The sequence below is a fragment of the Vicugna pacos genome, chromosome 20, assembly GCF_048564905.1.
Source record: "Vicugna pacos chromosome 20, VicPac4, whole genome shotgun sequence".
NCBI lineage: Eukaryota > Metazoa > Chordata > Mammalia > Artiodactyla > Camelidae > Vicugna > Vicugna pacos.
The window spans coordinates 41,469,921-41,490,316 of record NC_133006.1 but is presented as its reverse complement, the minus strand read 5'-3'; the positions used below and the strand labels follow the sequence as shown (position 1 = coordinate 41,490,316).

General features: G+C 49.7%; 1 long non-coding RNA gene across 1 annotated transcript; it reads right to left on the bottom strand.

Annotated features, from left to right (window-relative positions):
* Positions 1-13,084: 13,084 nt before the first annotated feature.
* LOC140687844 (uncharacterized) lies at positions 13,085-19,581 on the bottom strand. The gene is made up of 2 exons (XR_012062470.1): positions 17,989-19,581; positions 13,085-14,686 (listed from the first exon to the last, which is right to left on the bottom strand). It is a non-coding gene; the product is annotated as an uncharacterized lncRNA (long non-coding RNA).
* Between the last annotated feature and the right edge of the window lie 815 nt (positions 19,582-20,396).

Below are 20,396 nucleotides of genomic sequence, written 5' to 3'. Positions count from 1 at the left end.
CAGGAAGCAGAGCTCCAAATACGCTGCGCTGAGGACACTCCTCAGCGGGAAGACAGCTGCTGTGAGCGGAGAGGAAACCCTGCGCTCTCAGCTCCCAGGCATCGTCGCCAACCTCACAGACGAGGGGGAGCTTCAGGGAGGCGTTTTGCCCCCGAGGATCTTGGATAGAAGAGGAAATGGCAAACCTTCCCCAAGGCTCTGACCTCGACAAAGCCCTGTATTCATTTTTTATTGCTGCCAGAACAAGTCATAGTAAATTTAGTAGCTTAAAACCACACCATTTCTTATTTCACAGCCTGCAGCTCGGCTGTCCGGGCACAGCATGGCTTCACTGGGTCCTCTTTTTAGAGTCTACAGTGAAATCAAGCTGTTTGCGGGGCCACGCTCCTTACTGGGGGCTCTGAGGCAGAGTCTGCTACCAAAGTTCACTCAGATTGCCGGCCAAATTCAGTTCCTGGTGGTTGTGGAAATGAGGTCCTTGTTTCCTTGCTGCCCATCACCTCGGGGCCCCCTTAGCTGACCTCCCTGGAATCCTTGCAGGCGGCCCCTCCATCTCAGAGCCAGCAAAGGCACACTGAATCCCGCCCAGCACTGGAATCTCCCTGACTTCCCTTCTGCTGCATCTCTCCGATTCCATCCAGAGAAAGGTCTTTGCTTTTTAAGGGCTCAGATGGTTAGGTTAGGCTCACCTGGGTAATCTATCTCCCTGTCTCGAGGTTAGTAACCTAAGTAACATTGACAAACCTCCTTTGCCAGGTAAGGTACGCCCAGGTTGCAAGATTAGGGTGTGGACATCTTTGGGGACCACACTGGACCTAAGTATGAAGGACCCCCATATTTACACCACAGAAGTAGGACCCCACCTGGCATGAATACAACCAGGCTTTTTCAGTTCAGTACAGCTGGCCTTTGATTTCTGCTACATGGGGGAAAACTTTAAATCTCCAAACATTGAAAATCCAGGCCTTTGAGCATGATGCTGAGACTTACTCAATCTTAGCTTTATGGAATTGCACCCATAGCTCATTCCTGACCTCTGGGAACGGCTCCAGGATCTGGAGTCCAAGAAGTCCCTTGGAGCCAGGGAGAGCCCAGTATTAGCACACGCAGCAAGACTGGGGTTCAGTTATTACAGGACATGCTCTGAAAATAGGTCCAGAACAGGCTGAGAAAGGGCTGCAAGGCAAAATTCCCATTTGGTGATGGCTTCCATGAAGCTTAGATTCTAGGGTCACATCCAAGCCAACTGCTGTAAGCAGGTGATGGACAGAAGGTCGTGTGGAGGCACCTGACCTCCGCTACCATCAGAGCTGGGGAGAAGTAGCTGCAGGTGTCTGATACAGTTGAGGGAAACTGAGGCCCAGAGGAAAGAAATCCATTCTCTGGAAGAACTGGGGACCATACAGTAAGGAATAAATGCAGGAAGTGGGGTTTTACGGTCAACGCAGGTCCAAATCTGGGATCAGCCAGATGAGAACAGGTCAGCCCTACAGAGCCCTGCTTTAGGGCTGAACCAGATACAGAAGGTCGGGGGCAAGGTCAGAACTTTAAGAAGAAAAGGGAGCCACTGACACCGTGGTAGGCCCCGCTCAAGACATCAGAGATGTAACTGCGCACACGTCACGCCCCCTCCCTCGAGGACCATGGGGTCTGGGGGGCAGTACTCTATGAGAAGAGCCCAGAGAAGTCAGCAGCAGGGCTGCGGAGGAGAAAGAAGAAAGGCTTCTCTAGAAGTGGTTCCATGTGAAGACTCAGTGGCCAAGGAGCTGCTCCCCTGGTGAGCAAGCAGTCTCCGTGAGGATGTGGCAGGGCCCGGAACGGAGGGACAACGTGGCCTTTCAGAAGTTTGGTGAGTGGCTTCCTAAGACTAGGGCTTTTGAATATGAGGTCTGCCTTCCTTCCACTAAAACCTCACTGCCCAGTGTTTCATTTTCTCTCCTAGTGTTTGAACAGTGTTCTAAGGCTGTGCAATTACAATGAAAATGTCTGAAATGGTCTTCTCTATTTCGGTTAGAAATTTCTCTCCGCCCCTTCTCACCACCGTAGGATATTGTCAGAATTCAAGACTAACCTATCAGCCAACATTTAACTTCAGCCTTAAAAGAGCTGGAGCCAAGACTGGTTCCTAGACCGGTGGCCTCAGGTGCAACCACGACTGGAACTGTTCTTGGTCACCTGTTTAAAAATGATTCTCATCTGGCCATAGCCCTGTGTTTCTCAGAAAAAAACTTCAGTCCAGAAAGACATTTATTTTCTCCAGTGAACATGCTGCAGCTGTCTACTCCTCACCAATTTGTCCAGCCATGGTCCCTGCTCAACCTGAACTATCAGGACAATCATTCAATTTAACAAGCATGGTCCAAAGCATAAAGCTAGGTATTGCATTGTACGCATCAGGAATGTTCATTGACTGAAACTTTATTGAACCAGAATTCTAAGATTAGCTAGAATACCCAGGGGTTAACCATCAACGTGAAGTGTGTTTTGTGTGTGTGTGTGTGTGTGTGTGTGTTATTAAAGTTTGCTTTATTTTTTTTGAACAACAATATAACATTTTTTATTGATTTATAATCATTTTACAATGTTGTGTCAAATTCCAGTGTAGAGCACAATTTTTCAGTTATACATGAACATACATATATTCATTGTCACATTTTTTTCTCTGTGAGCTACCATAAGATCTTGTGTATATTTCCCTGTGCTATACAGTATAATCTTGTTTATCTATTCTACAATTTTGAAATCCCATCTATCCCTTCCCACCCCCTGCCCCCTTGGCAACCACAAGTTTGTATTCTATGTCTGTGAGTCTGTTTCTGTTTTGTATTTATGCTTTGTTTGTTTTTGTTTTTTGTTTTTTTAGATTCCACATATGAGCGATCTCATATGGTATTTTTCTTTCTCTTTCTGGCTTACTTCCCTTAGAATGACATTCTCCAGGGACATCCATGTTGCTGCAAATGACATTATGTTGTCGGTTTTTATGGCTGAGTAGTATTCCATTGTATAAATATACCACATCTTTATCCAGTCATCCGTTGATGGACATTTAGGCTGTCTCCATGTCTTGGCTATTGTAAATAGTGCTGCTGTGAACACTGGGGTGCAGGTGTCATCCTGAAGTAGGGTTCCCTCTGGATACATGCCCAGGAGTGGGATTCCTGGGTGTGAAGTGTATTACTGAACAGAAACGTTGTTCTAATGGTTTGCCCTCTGTTCTATACCTGTCTTCTAACGTTGAGTCAAAGGAACCCTACTGGCAAGTAATCATCATGCCCTCCTTTCTATAAATAACGTCCAAACATCCTCCAACAAAGGTAGCAAAGATCTTTCTCTGAATTTTTAGCATACTTGGAATTGTCTGTGGCTTGAGCTCATCTGAGCTTTGCTAACAGCAGAGATGATCAAAGCAAGCAGGAATGATGGACAGAGTTAGTCAGGGGTGCTAACTCTGAAGACTCTGCCTGCTCCAGCTGGTTTTTTCTATCTGGGTGCAGTCTTAGGAACAGAAGTCCTGGAAATCTGTGGAGCTGCCATAACTAAGCCTCAGTATTAGTCAAAGCTCTTTAGGGAAGGACAAAACCATATATATATACCCAATATGGAGACGTGCAAGTTCAATACTTGTAGGATAGGCCAGCAGGCTGGAGACCCAGAAAAGCACTGAGGGTGCAGTTCAGATCTGAAGGCTGTCTGCTGGCAGAATTCCCTGTTGCTCAGGGGTAGTCAAGTTTTTGTTCTATTTGGCCCTTCAACTGCTTGAATGAGGCCCACCCACATCATGGAAGGGCAATCTGCTTTATTCAAAGTCCACCAATTTAAATATTAATCTCATTCAAAAAACACCCTCATGGAAACATCCAGAATAATGTTTGACCACCCATCTGGCCCATCCAAGGTGACACATAAAATTAACCATTATAGCCTCTAATCAGGATGTCCCCCTTTTCCTTTATTGACAAAGGCCCTGAGACCAGCTGTCTTTCCTCCCCTCTTTGTGACTGTCCCACCTCTTGGTCCCCTCTGGTTCTTCTGCCCCCAAGCATGGCTGAAGAGAGGCCCAACCTCCCCTCCTAGCTCTGCTGAAGACGGGCATCCCGGCTTACTTTGTCTGCGATGCTTTGCCACTAATCATGACCAGAAACAAACCAGATATAGCAGAAGCTACAAACGTGAAGATTCAAGGCTTAGAAAATCATGCTGTGTTCGTCTCATCCTGGAGCCAGTTCTTAATCTCCTTTCTGGGGTAGTAATTGGGAATGTCAGGCTTTTTTGTCTGCATAAACCCTTGAAGGTAGATCTTATCCAGCGACTGGTCCCTGAACACCTGACGTTCCACCAAGGCAAAACAGAAGCCACTGCCAAGGCCTTTAATTTGAAGAGGATTGTTTGCATTTCTGAGGAGGTTCTAAGTCCCCGCTCTGGCTCTGTTCTTCAAGCAGGAATATCCCCTTGGGGTACATTCTCCCTGGAGGTTTATCCCTAGAGAGGAATTTACAAATTCTTTAGAACACTGTGTATAATCACTTCAAAAAGCCTAAGTGGTCAAGGTTCTTAACTGGGCAGGAAATAAGACGTTATCAATCCTTCCTCCTCTTGTACCTCTCACTCCACACCAGTAACGCCAGGAATTCCCACCTTTTCCAAAGAAGAGAATCTAGTGGCCAAGATGTCAAGACCTCAGCTCCGAGCTCTGGCCCAGCCCTCCCACCGTCCCAGACCCCGTGCCCACCAGGCCCCCGATCCCTGTCCCCAGCTTGGGCTGGCCCTCCACCACCTTCTCCACAGCTGAGCCAGAAGGGCAAACCGTGGGAAGTCGTGGCTTTTTCTCTCTTCTTCTTGCTTGTTAGGAAACGTTTAGGACTTTTACTATTACTTTCCAGAGACGGGGGAAAAGTAGGCAGAACCTTAAGAATGACTGAAACCACCAGAAGAGGCTGCAGGGTAACAACGTCTGTGGAGCTCTTGTTTACTTCATCTGACTGTGACTGCTTCTCTGTCTCATCGCCGCTGGTAACAGAGGAGTCTAGAGCCTCAGCATTTGGTGCCTTCGGGACCCCAGCTGCCTCCTCACTGGCCTCCCTCTCACCTGCTGTCTCTGCACTTCCTCTGCCCTTCCACCCATCCTCCAAATGGCCCTCAGGTCACTGCTTCCTAAAACATCCCCTTCAGACAGATACGTCCCCATTCAAGACTTCCAGAGGGTTCTCAGTTCCCACCCCAGACCTTCCACAATCTGAACATGACCTACGTTTCCCAATATGCCCACCACTCCCTCACTCGTTCACTCATTCGCTTAATAAATACACACATCAAGCATCCAGTCCGTGTCAAGGGTCACAGGTCAGGGTGACTAGGCTCTACAGGCTCTGCTCTCCTGGGCTTCCAACCTGGCTGGGGGAAAAGAGACTTCAATAAGCCATTTCAGTGAAGTGTGATGAGGTGACAAGTGGAGAACTGAGGTGCCCAGATCCCCACCCACACTTGTGTGGGCCAACCCTCTGTCTCCACGTGGCTGGTTCCCTCCATCGGCCACTGAAAACAACGCACTCCCTGTGAGCGTCTGCTCAACCACCTCCCTCCTCTAGGACGTCTCACCCCAAAACCCACCTGTCCTTCAAGGGCTAGGTCACGTCCTGCCTTCTCCGTTTTTCCTAATCCATGAAACCCACCAGGAGCCTTCATTCCCATGCACCCACAAACACTCATAATGAGCCCAGAGCATGGTCCCAGGCAGCACCTTCTAAACCTCGCAAACTGCATACTGCATTCCACTTCGTCATGAGAACACGCATCCCGTCTTCTTAACCGCAGGAGTGCACTCTGGGGGGAAGCAAGAGATCCCATGACCCTACCCACCCCTTACCCAGCCCTCAAAGCTCCAGGCGCTGGCAGATGCTGCCTTGTTTCCTCATAGCCGCCCTGCAAATATTTACTAACCCTGCTTTAGTGGGGGAAAAAACTGAGGCTGCAAGAGATAAAGTAACTCGCCTGGGTTTACCAGGTGTGGCCCCAGCTCTGCCTCCTGCAGTACTCCCGGCACCCCTGCCGGCTCGGCCCCCCTGGTCAGCTCCCCTGAGGGTCAGGGGAATCCCAGGGCCCAGACCTGCTGACTTTCTAATTAGCCTGGGAGAAGGCACCACTTGAAGTCAATTATCCCTCCAGCTTCGTGGCTGCAAAAGACAGGCCAGGTTCTCACGCTGAGCGGGTGAAGCCTCAGGACCCCTCTTCAGGCTCCCCGGCCCTGTGATCTAACCTGCACTGCTGCTCATCTGCACGCAGAGGCGTGCAAGGCAGCCTGGCTCACAGAAAGGAGTGGCGGTGTGGGCGTGCGCTGGGCAGGGAGTCGGGTTCCAGCCCTGTGTCTTCCTCAGTAGTACCAGCTGTCAGCTCAACTTCACCTGCTCCGCCTCATTCAGTCTGCGAGTCACCAGAGACCAGCATGAAGTGAAGGAGCCAGCTCTCCCAGAAACAGCCTATTTCACCCACGCCTGGACCAGCATGACTCAGCCTCTCTGCAGAGCCCCTGGGTCAGGCTGTGTGTCGGAGGCTGTCTGGGGCTGCCCAGCCCCAAGTAAAGGGAGAAGAGACGCGCCACTGAAGGTGAAGACCTGTCCAGGGACCCCAAGCCACAACAAAGGAGTCCTCTGTCTTCCTTTCTAAAATATATACACGTACCACCGCCATCGCCTGCATCCTCCACCAGCTCTTACAGCTCCTCAGCTGTTCGCACATCATCTCCATTATTCCAGCAGGTCCTGGAAAAGGTGCGGATTTCACCCTGCGTCTACATGTGCATGCGCATCTCACTCACACACACACACACACACACACACACACACACACACACACTTTTTTATCTCTTGGAATTGCAGAATGGCAGCACTGGAGGGATCTTTAGAGATTCTCTAATGGCAATGAACAACAAAAACATTCCTCCTATCAGTCAGTGTTTCTCCCGGATGTGAATCCCGTTCACAAAAGTAAAACTGGGAGTTTGAGCTGGACTGTCACTTCCAAGGTTGTGTCTCTCTCAGGACCAGGTCGTAGTCAGGGCTGCGGGGTGAGCTTGCCCGGACTCCGGACTTCTGCTGCCTCCTAGCTTTGTCCCCTGTGCTCTGAGTATCAGTTTCTTTTCTGTCAGTTGAGAAGATGTTAATACCTGGTCAAGTGAATTAGAGAGTAAGGGAGAAAATGCTTGCAAAATTCTGCGCAGAGACCGACACACACTAAGGGTTCTGTACGGACGGTCTGTCGGCCCTTCTCGCGCAGAGTTACAGGCGCTTGCTGCTTACAAGGCTCCGCCCTCCCCTCCGCAGTTGGCTACAGGTTTTAGCCACAACCTGCAATAAAGATAAATATTGTAGCAGAGGCCTATTCAACCAGCAAGTTAACTCCCTGGAACCACTTACAACCACAACTGATGAGTTTTCCTCACAGAACCCAGGACCAGTCCAATCCTGAAATGCAGCATACATGGCGCTGGCTCTGGGCACTGGAGGGCGGAACGGACAGGGCTAAAAGCCAAATCATTTCTTCATCCAATTTTACGTAATCCTTTGATTCTGACTCATGATATCTTTCTTTTTCTTTCTTCCTAAAGAGGCACCTTCACCAAATCCTGTCTTCTTCTCTTGCTCTACACAGCTTCCCGCCCGGGCCAGCCCACATCCAGGACTCACTTCCAGGCTCTTGTCTCCTGAGTCTGTTGCTCCAGTTCCAACTTCTTTCCAGGACTCCAGTTCCAAATTTCCAGCTGTGGGATGTTTCCACCTCAACGCGCCCCCAGCATCTCAAACCCCGCAAGTGGAAAACAGCTCATTATGTGACCCCACACACCAGCTTCTTTTTTCCATTCGTGGCATCCTCATGCTCCTTGTCACTGGGTCTTGCAGACCTCAGCCATCTGTCCCCACCTGCACCCTTCAACCCATCCTGCAGCTACGCCCCGTCTTTTCTTCCCTTAGGCATCAGTTCTTTCCTGCCCATCTGCTCTACCAGCCCCGTCTGTCTGGCCCTGCTCACCTCCTGCCCAGACCTCCTGTACCAGCCCCCTAACCCTGGGCTCCAGGCCAATCATTTGTCCAGTCCAGTCTATGCACTGCCACCAGACTGACCTCTGACCCAGGCACAACCTCTGCCTCAAATCCTTCCTCCTCCACGTTGCCTGTAACTGTCTCTGGCTCTTCCATGTAGGAACCTCCTCACTTCCACTTCAGCTTAACACTCTCCCTTTAATTTTCCACTGGCTCAGCCAAACAAGCTCACCACAGCCGCCGAACATGCACTGTCCTTGTCGCCTTGTGCCTCTGCGACCTCCTCCCTCAAATCCAGCCTCATCTGCAGCCCTCCCCACATGAAATCCTCCCCCGTCCCAGGCAGAAATAACCCTGCAGAAAGTCTCATTCCAATTTACAAATGTTAGCCACTATATATAAAAATAGGTTTTTTAAAAAGTGTCTTATGTACAGCACAGGGAACTATGTTCAGTATCTTGCAATAACCTTTAATGAAAAAAATGAAAACAAATATATGTATGTGTATGCATGACTGGGACATTATGCCGCACACCAGAAACTGACACACTGAACTGACTGTGCTTCAATTTAAAAAAAAAAGATAAAGTCTTGAATCAATGCAACAGAATAGAGAGCCCAGAAATGAACTCACAAACTTTTGGTCAACTAATCTTCGACAAAGGAGGCAAGAACATACAATGGAATAAAGACAGTCTCTTCAGCAAATGGTGCTGGGAAAACTGGACAGCAGCATGTAAATCAATGAAGCTAGAACACTCCCTTACACCATACACAAAAATCAACTCAAAACGGCTTGAAGACTTAAACATAAGACAAGACACAATAAATCTCCTAGAAGAAAACGTAGGCAAAACATTATCTCACATACATCTCAGCAATGTTCTCCTAGGGCAGTCAACCCAGGCAATAGAAATAAAAGCAAAAATAAACAAATGGGACCTAATTAAACTTACAAGCTTTTGCACAGCAAAGGAAACCATAAGCAAAACAAAATGACAACCTACGGAATGGGAGAAAATATTTGCAAAAGATGAGACTGACAAGGGCTTGATTTCCAGAATATATAAACAGCTCATATAACTAAATAAGAAAAAAACAAACAACCCAATCCAAAAATGGGCAGAAGACCTAAACAAGCAATTCTCCAATGAAGATGTATGAATGACCAATAGGCACATGAAAAAATGCTCAATATCACTAATTATCAGAGAAATGCAAATCAAAACTACAATGAAGTATCACCTCACATCAGTAAGAATGGCCATCATTCAAAGGTCCACAAAGAGAAACATTGGAAAGGTTGTGGAGAAAAGGGAACCCTCCTACACTGCCGGTGGGAATGAAGTTTGGTGCAGCCACTGTGGAAAACAGTATGGAGATTCCTCAAAAGACTAGGAATAGACTTACCACATGACCCAGGAATCCCACTCCTGGGCATATATCCAGAAGGAACCCTACTTCAAAAAGACACCTGCACCCCAATATTCATAGCAGCACTATTTACAATAGCCAAGACATGGAAACAACCTAAATGTCCATCAACAGATGACTGGATAAGGAAGCTGTGGTATATTTATACAATGGAATACTACTCAGCCATAAAAAATGATAAAATAATGCCATTTGCAGCAACATGGATGGACCTGGAGATCGTCATTCTAAGTGAAGTAAGCCAGAAAGAGAAAGAAAAATACCATATGATATCACTCATATGTGGAATCTAAAAAAAAAAAAGACAAATGAACTTATATATAAAACAGAAACAGACTCACAGACATAGAATACAGACTTGTTGTTGTCAAGGCGGAGGGAGGTGGGAAGAGATAAACAGGGAGTTTGAGATTTGCAGATACTGACTGGTATATATAAAATAGATAAACAAGTTTATACTGTACAACACAGAGAAATATATTCAGTATCTTGTAGTAGCTTACAGTGAAAAAGAATATGAACATGAATATATGTATATTCATGAATGACTGAAGCACTGTGCTGTACACCAGAAACTGACACTACACTGTAAACTGACTATAACTCAATAAAAAGTAAAATAAAATAAATTTTTTTTAAAAAGAAAGTCTCATTCCTCTGAATTCTCAAAGCCCTTTTGAGCTCTGTTTGGATGCTTTCAAGAATTTAATTAAACAAACACACTGAACACAAATGAAGTGAAACAGAGTTGGCCCTGGGCAACAGGGAAGGGAGCAGAAGAGAGAGCAGGTCCTCTTCTCCCAGCATCTCAGTCATCAGACCCGCAGGTCCACAGCTCCGAGACGCAGCAGAGCTTTGGTGGGGCTGCGAGGAACGTGTCATCAGAGTAAGCGGTCACTCAGCACCCTTCCTCCCTTAGTGGGCCTGCAGGCTCCACTGCCAGAAGCCAGGCTTCTGTGTGAGACTGCCAGCTTCGATGGGGTCCTTTGAGAGTGGAGGCAGGCTCTGAATCGTCTGTGGGATTACATCCCTTTATTATGTTTTATATATTGTCATGAGATTGTTTCTGAATGCAATTCCTTTCCCTGCCTTTATCCAAATTACACCTATAAATATCCAGAAAATGCTCATTTTCTCCCAAAGACGAAGGCAGGGCCAGAGTAGGAACGCAACAGAACTGTCACCAAAACGAGGGAAACGCATTAGTTGTGTCATAGTGCGGCTTAGGTAATAAACAATGAAAAATGGAAAAGAAAGTGTGAGCCTAACTCCTTGGAACCTCTGTTCTCAGCCTGCATGTGTCGGTGTCTCATGTTTATCATGTTTCCTCAGGTGCCCCTCCCCTGTCCAGCAGCCCCGCTCCACCCGGCCCTGCTGCCAGATGAACCCCTGCTCCTGTCCCCTCATAAGATGTGCCACGGCCAGGCAGCCAGGCCTCGCAACAGCCAGGTCCCACTGGACAGCACAGGGAGCGATACTCAGTAAGTTTTAATGATCCATAGTGAAAAAGGGTATGAAAGGTAACATATACACATTTATGTATAACTGGATCACTATGCTGTACAGCAGAAACTAAGACGACAAAAAAAATCATAACAAGTTAACTTTTTTTTCAAAGAAGCCAGATGTCAAAGACGCTACTTGCTGGCACACACACGTACTTCTTTTTTCATTCTTAGTGTCAACTGTTGCATTGAAATTTACATACGTTTACATGAAGAAAACATACACGTGGGATTTAATGACTGATCAGAGAGCATTCTTGTGTTCCCAGAAGCCCCCTTGTGCCCTCCCATTGAAAACACACCCAACCCCTGCATTGGTCTGCCTGAGCCGCTGTAACAAAGCACCACAGACTGGAGGCTCAACAACAGACATTTACTCGTCGCAGCTCTGGGCTGGAAGTCCAAGCTCAGCCCGTCCGCGTGGTCTGCTTCTGGCGCGAGCCTCTTTCCTGGCTCACAGACCTCGCAGCCTTCTCGCTGTGTCCTCACGAGGCGGAGAGAGGAAGCGGACACTCTCCGATGTCTCATCTCATCACCCATCAGGAGGGCTCCACGTGGCCTCCCGACCTCACCTCAGCACAATCCCCTCCCCACGGCCCCACCCCCTAATTCCATCCCAGCGCAGGTTACGGCTTCAACATGCATCTGGGGGGGAACACAAACATTAGGCCCGCAACACTCCCAAACGTGGCCATCTATGTATACGTCACCACGATACCCCAAAGTTTAGTTTCACCTGCTTTTCAGCCTGAAATGGATGTGATCGCAATGTGTTCTTTGTCTTGCTTGCAGTGCTCAATATTATGTTCTGAAGACTGACTCCCGTTGTTTTGTGTGGCAGTAAGTTTCTCCATTTTTCTTGTTACATTGTGTTTCATTTCATACTAGAATTTATGTATCCATCCCACAGGTGGCGAGTGCTGGGTCGTTTTCCGGGGCAGCCGAGGTGAGCCGGGCGGCCACGAGCATCCTAGCAGGATGTACTCTGCCGCATCCCCGGGTACGGACCCGAGGGGGGACTGCTGCACCACAGGGTGCGCGCGTGCTTTCCATCTCCCCAGACGGCGCAAGCTGCTTTCTAAAGAGGTATTGGCAGGTGACAACTTTCCCCAGAGTTTCTGCTGCCCCAAATCCTCGCTGACAATTAGAATTTTCAGAATTTTTAGTTTTTGCCTCTCTCATACGTAATGTTACCTCGCTGAGGTTTTAGTTTGCATTTCCCTGATTACCAATGAGGTCGAGCCTCTCCCTTTTCCTGGGTGTCGTCCGTCTGGATTCCCTCCTTGGTTTCATGCCTGTCCAAGTGTTCAGCCCATTCTTCTATCAGGTTATTTCTATTTTTTTTTAATGATTTGGTTAAGTTCTTTATATGTTTGACATCCTAGTCCTTCATCTGTTTTTGTGTCGCAAATATCTTTTCCCATATTATGGCTTGTCTTTTCATTTACTTTATGATGAACTGCACGCTTCTGCCTTCTCCCGTTGCACTTATGCTTACAAACTAGGAACTGTGTGTGTCTCCAAGCCTGCTCAGCCTGGCTGTAATTGTTACTTTGTTTCCATAACAAAACATGTTGAATGCTTTGGGAAAACTTTATGAAGATTAGCTACTTAAATATATTTACATAGACAGAGAGTTAGCTACATAGATGTAGAGATAGAGATACGGACTTAGGTGAGGCGATGCAGTTGTAAAAGAAGTGGCAGTGAGAAGAAAATCTAGAATTCTGCCTTCATCCTTATTCACAAGTGTCTCTAAGCTACTACTCCATGCTGAGGATCCTGAACCTAGAATTTGCAAGTGATACACCCTGGGTGTGGTTTACACAAGGAAGACCATGCTGAACTCCACTCAGCAAACCCATGCACACAGAAAAAGACACTAAGATTGGTGAGTAAATGTACATTTAGCCATTTTAAGTTAAATTACAATATAGTATAGAAGCATCATTTTTAGTAATTCTCCACTTTCATTGATTTTTTAAATTAATTATTCAGTGATTGGTTTCATTCTTCACATCAGTAAGAGAGCTACAAACCAGCACAAATTATGCTTTATCATCATCATTTTGTATACCAAATTTTTAAAAATGTTAACATGCACAAATATTCCAGTATTTGCTTTTTTATTCTGATAAAAGGTATATAACATAAATTAACCATTATTAAGGGTGCAGTTCGGTGGCATTAAGCAGATTCACGTTGCTGTACACGACCACCACCATCCACCCCCAGCACGCTGTCACCTTCCCAAACTGAAACTCTGCATCCACTCAACACGCGCTCCCCACTTCCTTCTCTCCCCGCTCCTGGCAACCACCATGCTCCTGTCTGTCTCCATGAATCTGCCTATTCTAAGCACCTCATATAAGTGTAATCAGAGAGCATCTGTCCTTTTGTGTCTGGCTTATTTCACTGAGCATAATGGCCTCAAGGCTGTAGAATGTGTCAGAATCCCTTCCTTATTCTAAATAATCTCCCATTATGTGTATACATCACTTCTTGCTTCCATTCATCCTTCAGCAGACACTTGGGTTGTTTCCGCTGCTCGGCTGTTGTGAATAATGCTGCTATACTGGTGTGCCATGGTCTGAGTCTCTGCTTACAGTTCTTTTGGGTGTATACCCAGAAGTGGAATTTCTGGGTCATATGATAATTCTTTAATTTTTTGAGGCATGCCGTACTTCAGTATTTGGTTTTAATAAGATTTTATAATTTCGGGAAATCTGTATACTCCCATCCCACAGGCTCCAGTCACATATACCATACTGTTTCTTGAGCTCCTTAGAAATTAGTTTTGGATCATTGAGCAACCTGATGCCATGCCGGAAGGGATCCTAGAGGCCGTCTAGGCTGGCCCCCTCATTCCATGGAGATGAGCAGGGCAGCACAGAGAGGCAGTGTGACTTGTCTACGCCTCTTGGGAAGACAGCCAAGGCAGAGCCTGGGCCACAGAAGGGGCACCCGAGGAAGCAGGTGTCCAAATCTCCCTAACCACAAGGGACATGCGGCCCCCAAAGAAGGAAGTGTTCTGGACTGAGCCTGCCTCACCAGCCTGGCTGCAAGGCTAAGGTCCTGCTCCCGTGCACAAGCCAGCTTCCCCGAGGCCTGGCTGCAGGTGCTCTGCTGGCCCCTCAGGCACCACACCCGGGGCCACCCTCGGATGCCCAGTGCCTGTCACCAGTCCACCCCAGGAGGCCAGGCCCAGCGCACAAACTGTTTCCTTGCTTCCTCTGGGGAGTCTCCCGCCCTGCCTGCTGGTCTGTGTTACTCTCGTCAGCGGCCCATCCTCTCGCTGAGTCTGATGTACGCACGCAGGAGCTGGTGGAGGGTTGCTGTTTCTTCATGCCCCAGCTCAGTGGTGGTGGCTGAGCTGGCTCCTAGCAAAACGGGGTGAACTGAAGTTGGCTGGCATTTCCCTTTTAGTTTTCTCCGCTCCCCGCTCAGGCTCTGCAGGTTCCCACGACGGGTCGGAGCTGCAGGACAGGAGGAGTTCGCCGCCGCAGCGCCCCACCTCCGCGGGGCCTCCACGGGCAGCGCTGTCCTCCCCCAAACCCTGCCCCTGGCTGCCGGCGCGCTGCGGTCCCGGAGGGCGGGCCCACACGTCTCTTCCAGCAGCAGTGATGGCACTGTCTCGCACGCTGCCAAATGCGCTTTGCTGTACAAAAGTCAACTTCTTGTCTGCTGTCTCCAGGGATCCCAGCCACAATCCTGTAGAAATATGTGGGGGAAAGATGAAAGCCTGCCTTGGTTTGATGAGAGCGCTGCTCCTCAGGAGGGTGAGTGCTGTGCCCAGGGGCACACCAGCAGGGGCCCAGCCCTCAGGGGACGTTCCCGCTCTGCCACCGGCTCTGGAAGGGGCGGCACCAGGCTAGCGGTGAATGGGTGAGTCCTCACAGGGCATAAGCATTTCAACACAGGGCTCTTGGGGCTGTAATGATTTGGCAAAGGAGTGACTCTCAAAGCTGGGAGCATCAGGGACTTGAGAAGACTAGTGGGAGCCAAATCCCACCGAGATGGCAGCTGCCTAGGACTCAAGGAGTCAGAGCCCTGCTCCGGGAAAACAGCGTCTCGGGGAAGGACTGGGCCCTAAGCAGGTGGACTGCAGGCCCCTGTAACACCTAGACGAGGCGCCCAGGTTGAGGAAGACACAAGACTGCAGGTGCAGAGCCGACCCTCTTGGGCTGAGCGTGTTCCTGCAGGGTGCAGGGCTGTGTGCCTCCCAGCTCAGGGACAGTCCCCTCACCCTGGCCCCCAGTTCCCTCTATGAATGTGCAAACCAGTGGAGGCAAGGCATCGGGTGAGCTGCAAGACCCGGAACAGCTGCACGTCTCAGCAGGAGGGGCCGGTTATCAGAAAGGCATGGCGATGCCCTGGGGAAGGACAGGCAGGGCTTCAGCTTAAAGCTCGGCTCTGCATCTCCCTGGCCGGATGGATCAGAACGAGGACAGCTCTCCCAAAGAATACAGTCAGGGCTGATGGAAGCAGGGCACTGGGGACCTTCCAGAAACACATCTTTAAGGAGGCTGTTGAGAAGGCTGCCCGATGCCTCGCCTCCATCTCTGTGTTCTGCCGTATCGGGGAGAGGACTTCCTGAGCTGGGGGAGGAGCTGTGACCCTGCCCCTTCGCACTTCCTCGTGGCCACTTCTCCCCTCCACGGTTAACTTCTGACCTAAGGGCTGGGCCATGTACCTGGTTAGTGAATTCTAATGACATTTCAAGTTCCTGGGACAGCATTTCCCAAAATGTGTTCATTGGAGTACCAGTTTTAGGAAATTTCAATAGCTGTCTGTTGTGGGCTGAACTGTGTTCCCCAAAAAGATCTGTTGACGTCTGTACCCCTGATAACTGTGAATGTGACTGTATCTGGAAAGGGAAACTTTGCAGATGTGGTCAAGATGAGGTCATATTCAGTCAGGGTGGTCAGAACCCAGTCTGGCTGGTGTCTGTGCAGCTGTCCTGGGAGAGGAGAGGCCCAGACACACCCCGGGAGACCCTGTGGTGACAGGCGCAGAGGCTGGGTGATGTGCCTACGGGCTGGGGGCGAGGCGTGGACAGACTCAGCCCAGAGCCCTCAGAGGACACGTGGCCCTGCCAGCACCTTGATCTTGAGCTTCCAGCCTCCAATACCATGAAAAACATTAAGTTCTGTTGTTTTTAAGCCACCCGATTTGTGGCACTTTGTTACAGCAGTTCTGGAAGGCTGATACAGTGTCCTTACAAAAAACGATTTGAGGTCAAAAAGGCTGGGAACCCATGAGCACTGTCCCCCTTTTGGAGGTGTGCAGTGCACCGGGACTAGCAGAGGTTCTGAAGAAGGTGTGCAGAAGAGTACTGGTTCAGCCTAGCACGCCCTCCAGTTTACTTAGTGAAAAGACCAGTTTATTTGTGGCACAGCTAAATAACGATGCTTAGTGGAATGCTGAGTGTCCCAGGGGCACAAAAACAATGGTCATGTACATCAAGGGGCTGAAAGCCATACAGGGAAGAGTGGAGAGGCATGCCTCCACCAGCCGCGGGATCCCAGAAGCGCAGAACGGACGGACGCCATAGGGACGGGTTCGCTCAGTCACTCCGTTTTGCACGTAAGGCACCTGAGGCTTGCTTAAACAGTGTGTTCGCCAAAATGCAGATGACACAACCCTCTTGTTTGCATAACTGGAAGGTAAACTTATTGCCAAACGCTGAACTCTTTCAGCTGGGAATCGTGGGGATTTCTCTCTGAATAAGCCCGTCCTACAGAAAAGCCGGGTCCTACCTCCCTGTCAGCTTGACCGAAGTCCCACTCAGGGAGACGGTATTCAGACTATGCACTGGGCCCGCCAGGGGAGGCACCTGAGGCCACCCACGCTCCAGCATGGGGGAACCCCGAACAGTGACCCTACAGGGGACATGTAGCGGCCTCCTGGCCGGTAAGCCCTTGGCCTGGGCGCAGGGAGGGCAGCTGAGAGCCCAGCGGTGTGAGAGGCTGTCTGGGAAGTCCTGGGGCTCTGGGTGCTTTGTGATGTGACTGGGTGGGCACAGTGTTAAAGGTCAGAGCCTGGGGCCCTTGTTCTGAGCAGTGACTGGTCCAGGGAGCGCCCTTAGGAGAGCTTGGGAGGAAGGGAGGGAGACTAGGAGAAAAAGGGGACAGGTCGGCCCTGAGACCTAAGCTCTGCTCGTGCGTTTGTCCAACTCTAGGGTTTAAGCCACCAAATCACGCTGCGTTCATGCCGTCTGGGCTCAGGAGAGATTATCAAACATCTAGAAGCTTTGCAAACCGGTTATTAAACTACTGGCCACAGTGGGAGTATTTTTACATCACGGCCATCGGCAGATGTGACAAATCAGAGTCGTCCTGTATCCTTCCCAGAGAGCTGGCCTCCCAGCGCTGCTCGTGGGCGTACGGAAGTCCCTGCTTCCCTCCAGCGGGTGCTGCGCTGCCGGAGCCGGGACTGCGGCCGCTGCCGGGCCGGCTTGCTAACTTTAGCTCGCCGGGTCTGTAATCTTGCTGCGGGAATCCGGGCTCTTCGGCCTGAGCGCTGCCCACGTCGGGGGCAAAGGGAAAACAGAGCCAGAGAAAAGGACAGCGAGACCTTCTGGGTGCAGAGCCTTCAAAACACGGCTCCTCCAAAGCCACTTTTGGGCTCCATGGCTTTGTGCCCCGTCTCAAAAGCACCGCGTAACCAGAAAGGCAGGCTCAGAAAGCCACCCGCTGCTCCCCACCGACGCGGAGGCTGGCGGCGCTGCGCCTGCAGCGCGGCCGCGGCCCCTCTGCCAGCCTGGCCCTGCTGGGAGCCCTTCCACCCCGGGTGGGAGCGTCCTGGTTTCGCTCCAGATGGTGGGAAGCCGGGCCAGGGGTGCGAGTTTGCAGCTTCCGCGGAGCGGGAAGGATGAATGGCTCTAATGTGTGTCTCTTCAGCCACTCAACTCACTGCCCCTTCCTCCATTCCTGACACCCGGCCAAGACACCCTCCTCACTTCCTAATCGTCCCCCTGCAACAGCCTTGGAACTCAGCTGTCTCCCACTCACCAGGACACATGCGAACGGACGCCAGATGAATGGAAAAGAACACTGCCTGAATTCCCTTTCCAGGCAAGATGAGCAGGAACAAGGGGCCGGTCAGACCTGTTGGAATTCTTGTGGGCTGGTCACTTGTGAGTCATCTGTACGTGACCCTGAATCGCCTGGTCCGGGTTTAATTGCACAGTTTGGCCGGCTGCCTCTACGGTTGGCTCCGTTTGGTTATGGAGGCCACGAAAATAATGATCTGCTGCCTCGGCAGCTCAGAGAAAGGGGCAGCAGAGTGGAGAGGGAAGCAACCGGCCAAACTGGCCAACAACGCAGACCCTTTGACGCTGCCCGGGAAACGCCGCCTGCAGAAATGTGGGGAGGCTGATTCCTTTGAGACAGGAAATTGTTGATATCTGACTGCTTCAAGCTTTTTTAAAATGGAAGTTTTATATAGTTCAGCCTGATAGGTATCTGCCCTTGATTTCCAAGTAAACACGAACGTGACATCTCAGGACTGCCTGGGTTGGGAGTGGGGGAAGCCCTTCCAGTTAGTAGGAGAACGAAATCGCCTCTTCACCTCTTGCTAGGGCTTTTACACGTTCTTCTTCTCAAGTACAGTTTAATGGGAAAAGCTCTGCTTTAGGAGTCGGGAGACCCATATTTCAGCCCCCGCTGACTTCCTACATAGCCGCGGACAAGCCATTTCTTCTGTAAGCCTCGTTCTCACCAACGGAAGCAATACCATCAACATTCTCCTGACGCCCAAATGAGCTGATGGATGGGAACACAGTTTTTTAAAGTGAAAATTACTGCATCAATCACTTATAAAGGCTGCACACATTAACCTATTGCTACGTGAGCACGTGGACACTCCCTCCAGAGGGAATAAATTTTGAGTGCAATCCTAACTGATGCCCCTCCGTCCCTGCGTCACTTCTGATCGGAAACAACGTCCAAACAGTAACAAACTGCTGTTGTATTTTCCATTAGTCACCAGCGTGTAAAGGTTTGATAAACAGCGAGAAAACACTTGGCTCTTCAGGGTGGGAAATCCGTGTTATTGACAGTAGCAAATTGCATTTCTTTGAAAAAGCTGGTGTCACGGTTCTTAAGAGATTATTTGCTTGACTGCCGAGACACAAGGAAACTCCAAGGAGCTTCTGAAGGTCTATGAGACGAACAGCCTGGTGCTCCCACCCAGTCCGCCTGGTTCCAGCATTTGCGCGACACGGCTAGGCAGCTGCCTAGGACGAAAACATTTCCTCCGAGCTCCCTGACCCACCTGGGGGCCTGTGCTGGGGGTGGGGGGCAGGCGAGGACGTGGAGGGTGGGCTTTTCGAAAGCCGCGCCCCGTCCTTGTCTTCGCTTCTCTGCAGCTGCCTCCTGCCCTCCCGCTCCGCGACAGCCCGGGCAGACGTCTCCCTCCGGAGCGGCTGCCAGCCCCACTCCACCGGCAGCTGTTGCCACAGCCCCAGGGAGCAGCGTGACCACGGGCACATCTGCAGAGCGTCCCCTGCCCCTGGCTCCAGGCCCGCGGGCTCAGCTCCCTGCTGTACATGAGGTTTCCAGCTGGCACCACTTAACACGACCCCTCTTCCTTCACCAGGGAGGCCTCGGTCCATTTGATTTTTCGCCTCTGAGACGTCCCACTCTGCTACGAGCAATACGGTGTTTTCCAGATACACATTTGTATTTAAAACGTCCAGGCTTAGAGAATCTTTTTAAAATTCTATTGATGATTTTTTCGGAGTTTAAATGGGTTAACCCTTGGATGTTAGGAGGAAATATTATTTTAAAGGTAGAATAAAAGAATACCAATCTTTGAGAACATCATGCTAAGTGAAACAAGCCAGTCACAAAAAGACAACTGCAGTGCAATCCCATCCATTTGAGGCTCCCAGACCCGTCAGATTCATGGAGACAGAAAGCAGAACGGCGTCTGCAGGGGCTGGGGGGGTGGGCATGGGGAGTTTCTGCTTTGCAAGAAGTAAGAGTTCTGGAAACTGGTTGCATGGCAAGGTGAGTATACTTGACACTCCTGACGCGCACACTTAGAAATGGTTAATAAGGTCAATTTCACGTGATGTATAATTTGCCACAACAAAATTTTTTTGAAGTTTTAAAGAATACCAAACCTAGAAGTAATGAAGTTCAGAGTCACCTACATCAGAGCGGCTGGAAGTCAGGAGGATTAAAAAGAAAAAAAAATCCTTCAAATAGACATGTTCACGATCATTCAAAGCAAGCAGCCCCATTTCTCACTACCTGGAAGTTCTCTCTAGGAAACCTGCTATTTTTAGTTGCATTTACAAAAACGATTCCAAACACATGAAGTCAGATAGCAGGTAGAGGCTATGGTCCAAACGCTTGTGCTGCCCCAAGGTTCTTGTTGAAATCCCAACCCTCCGAGGTGATGGTGCTGGAAG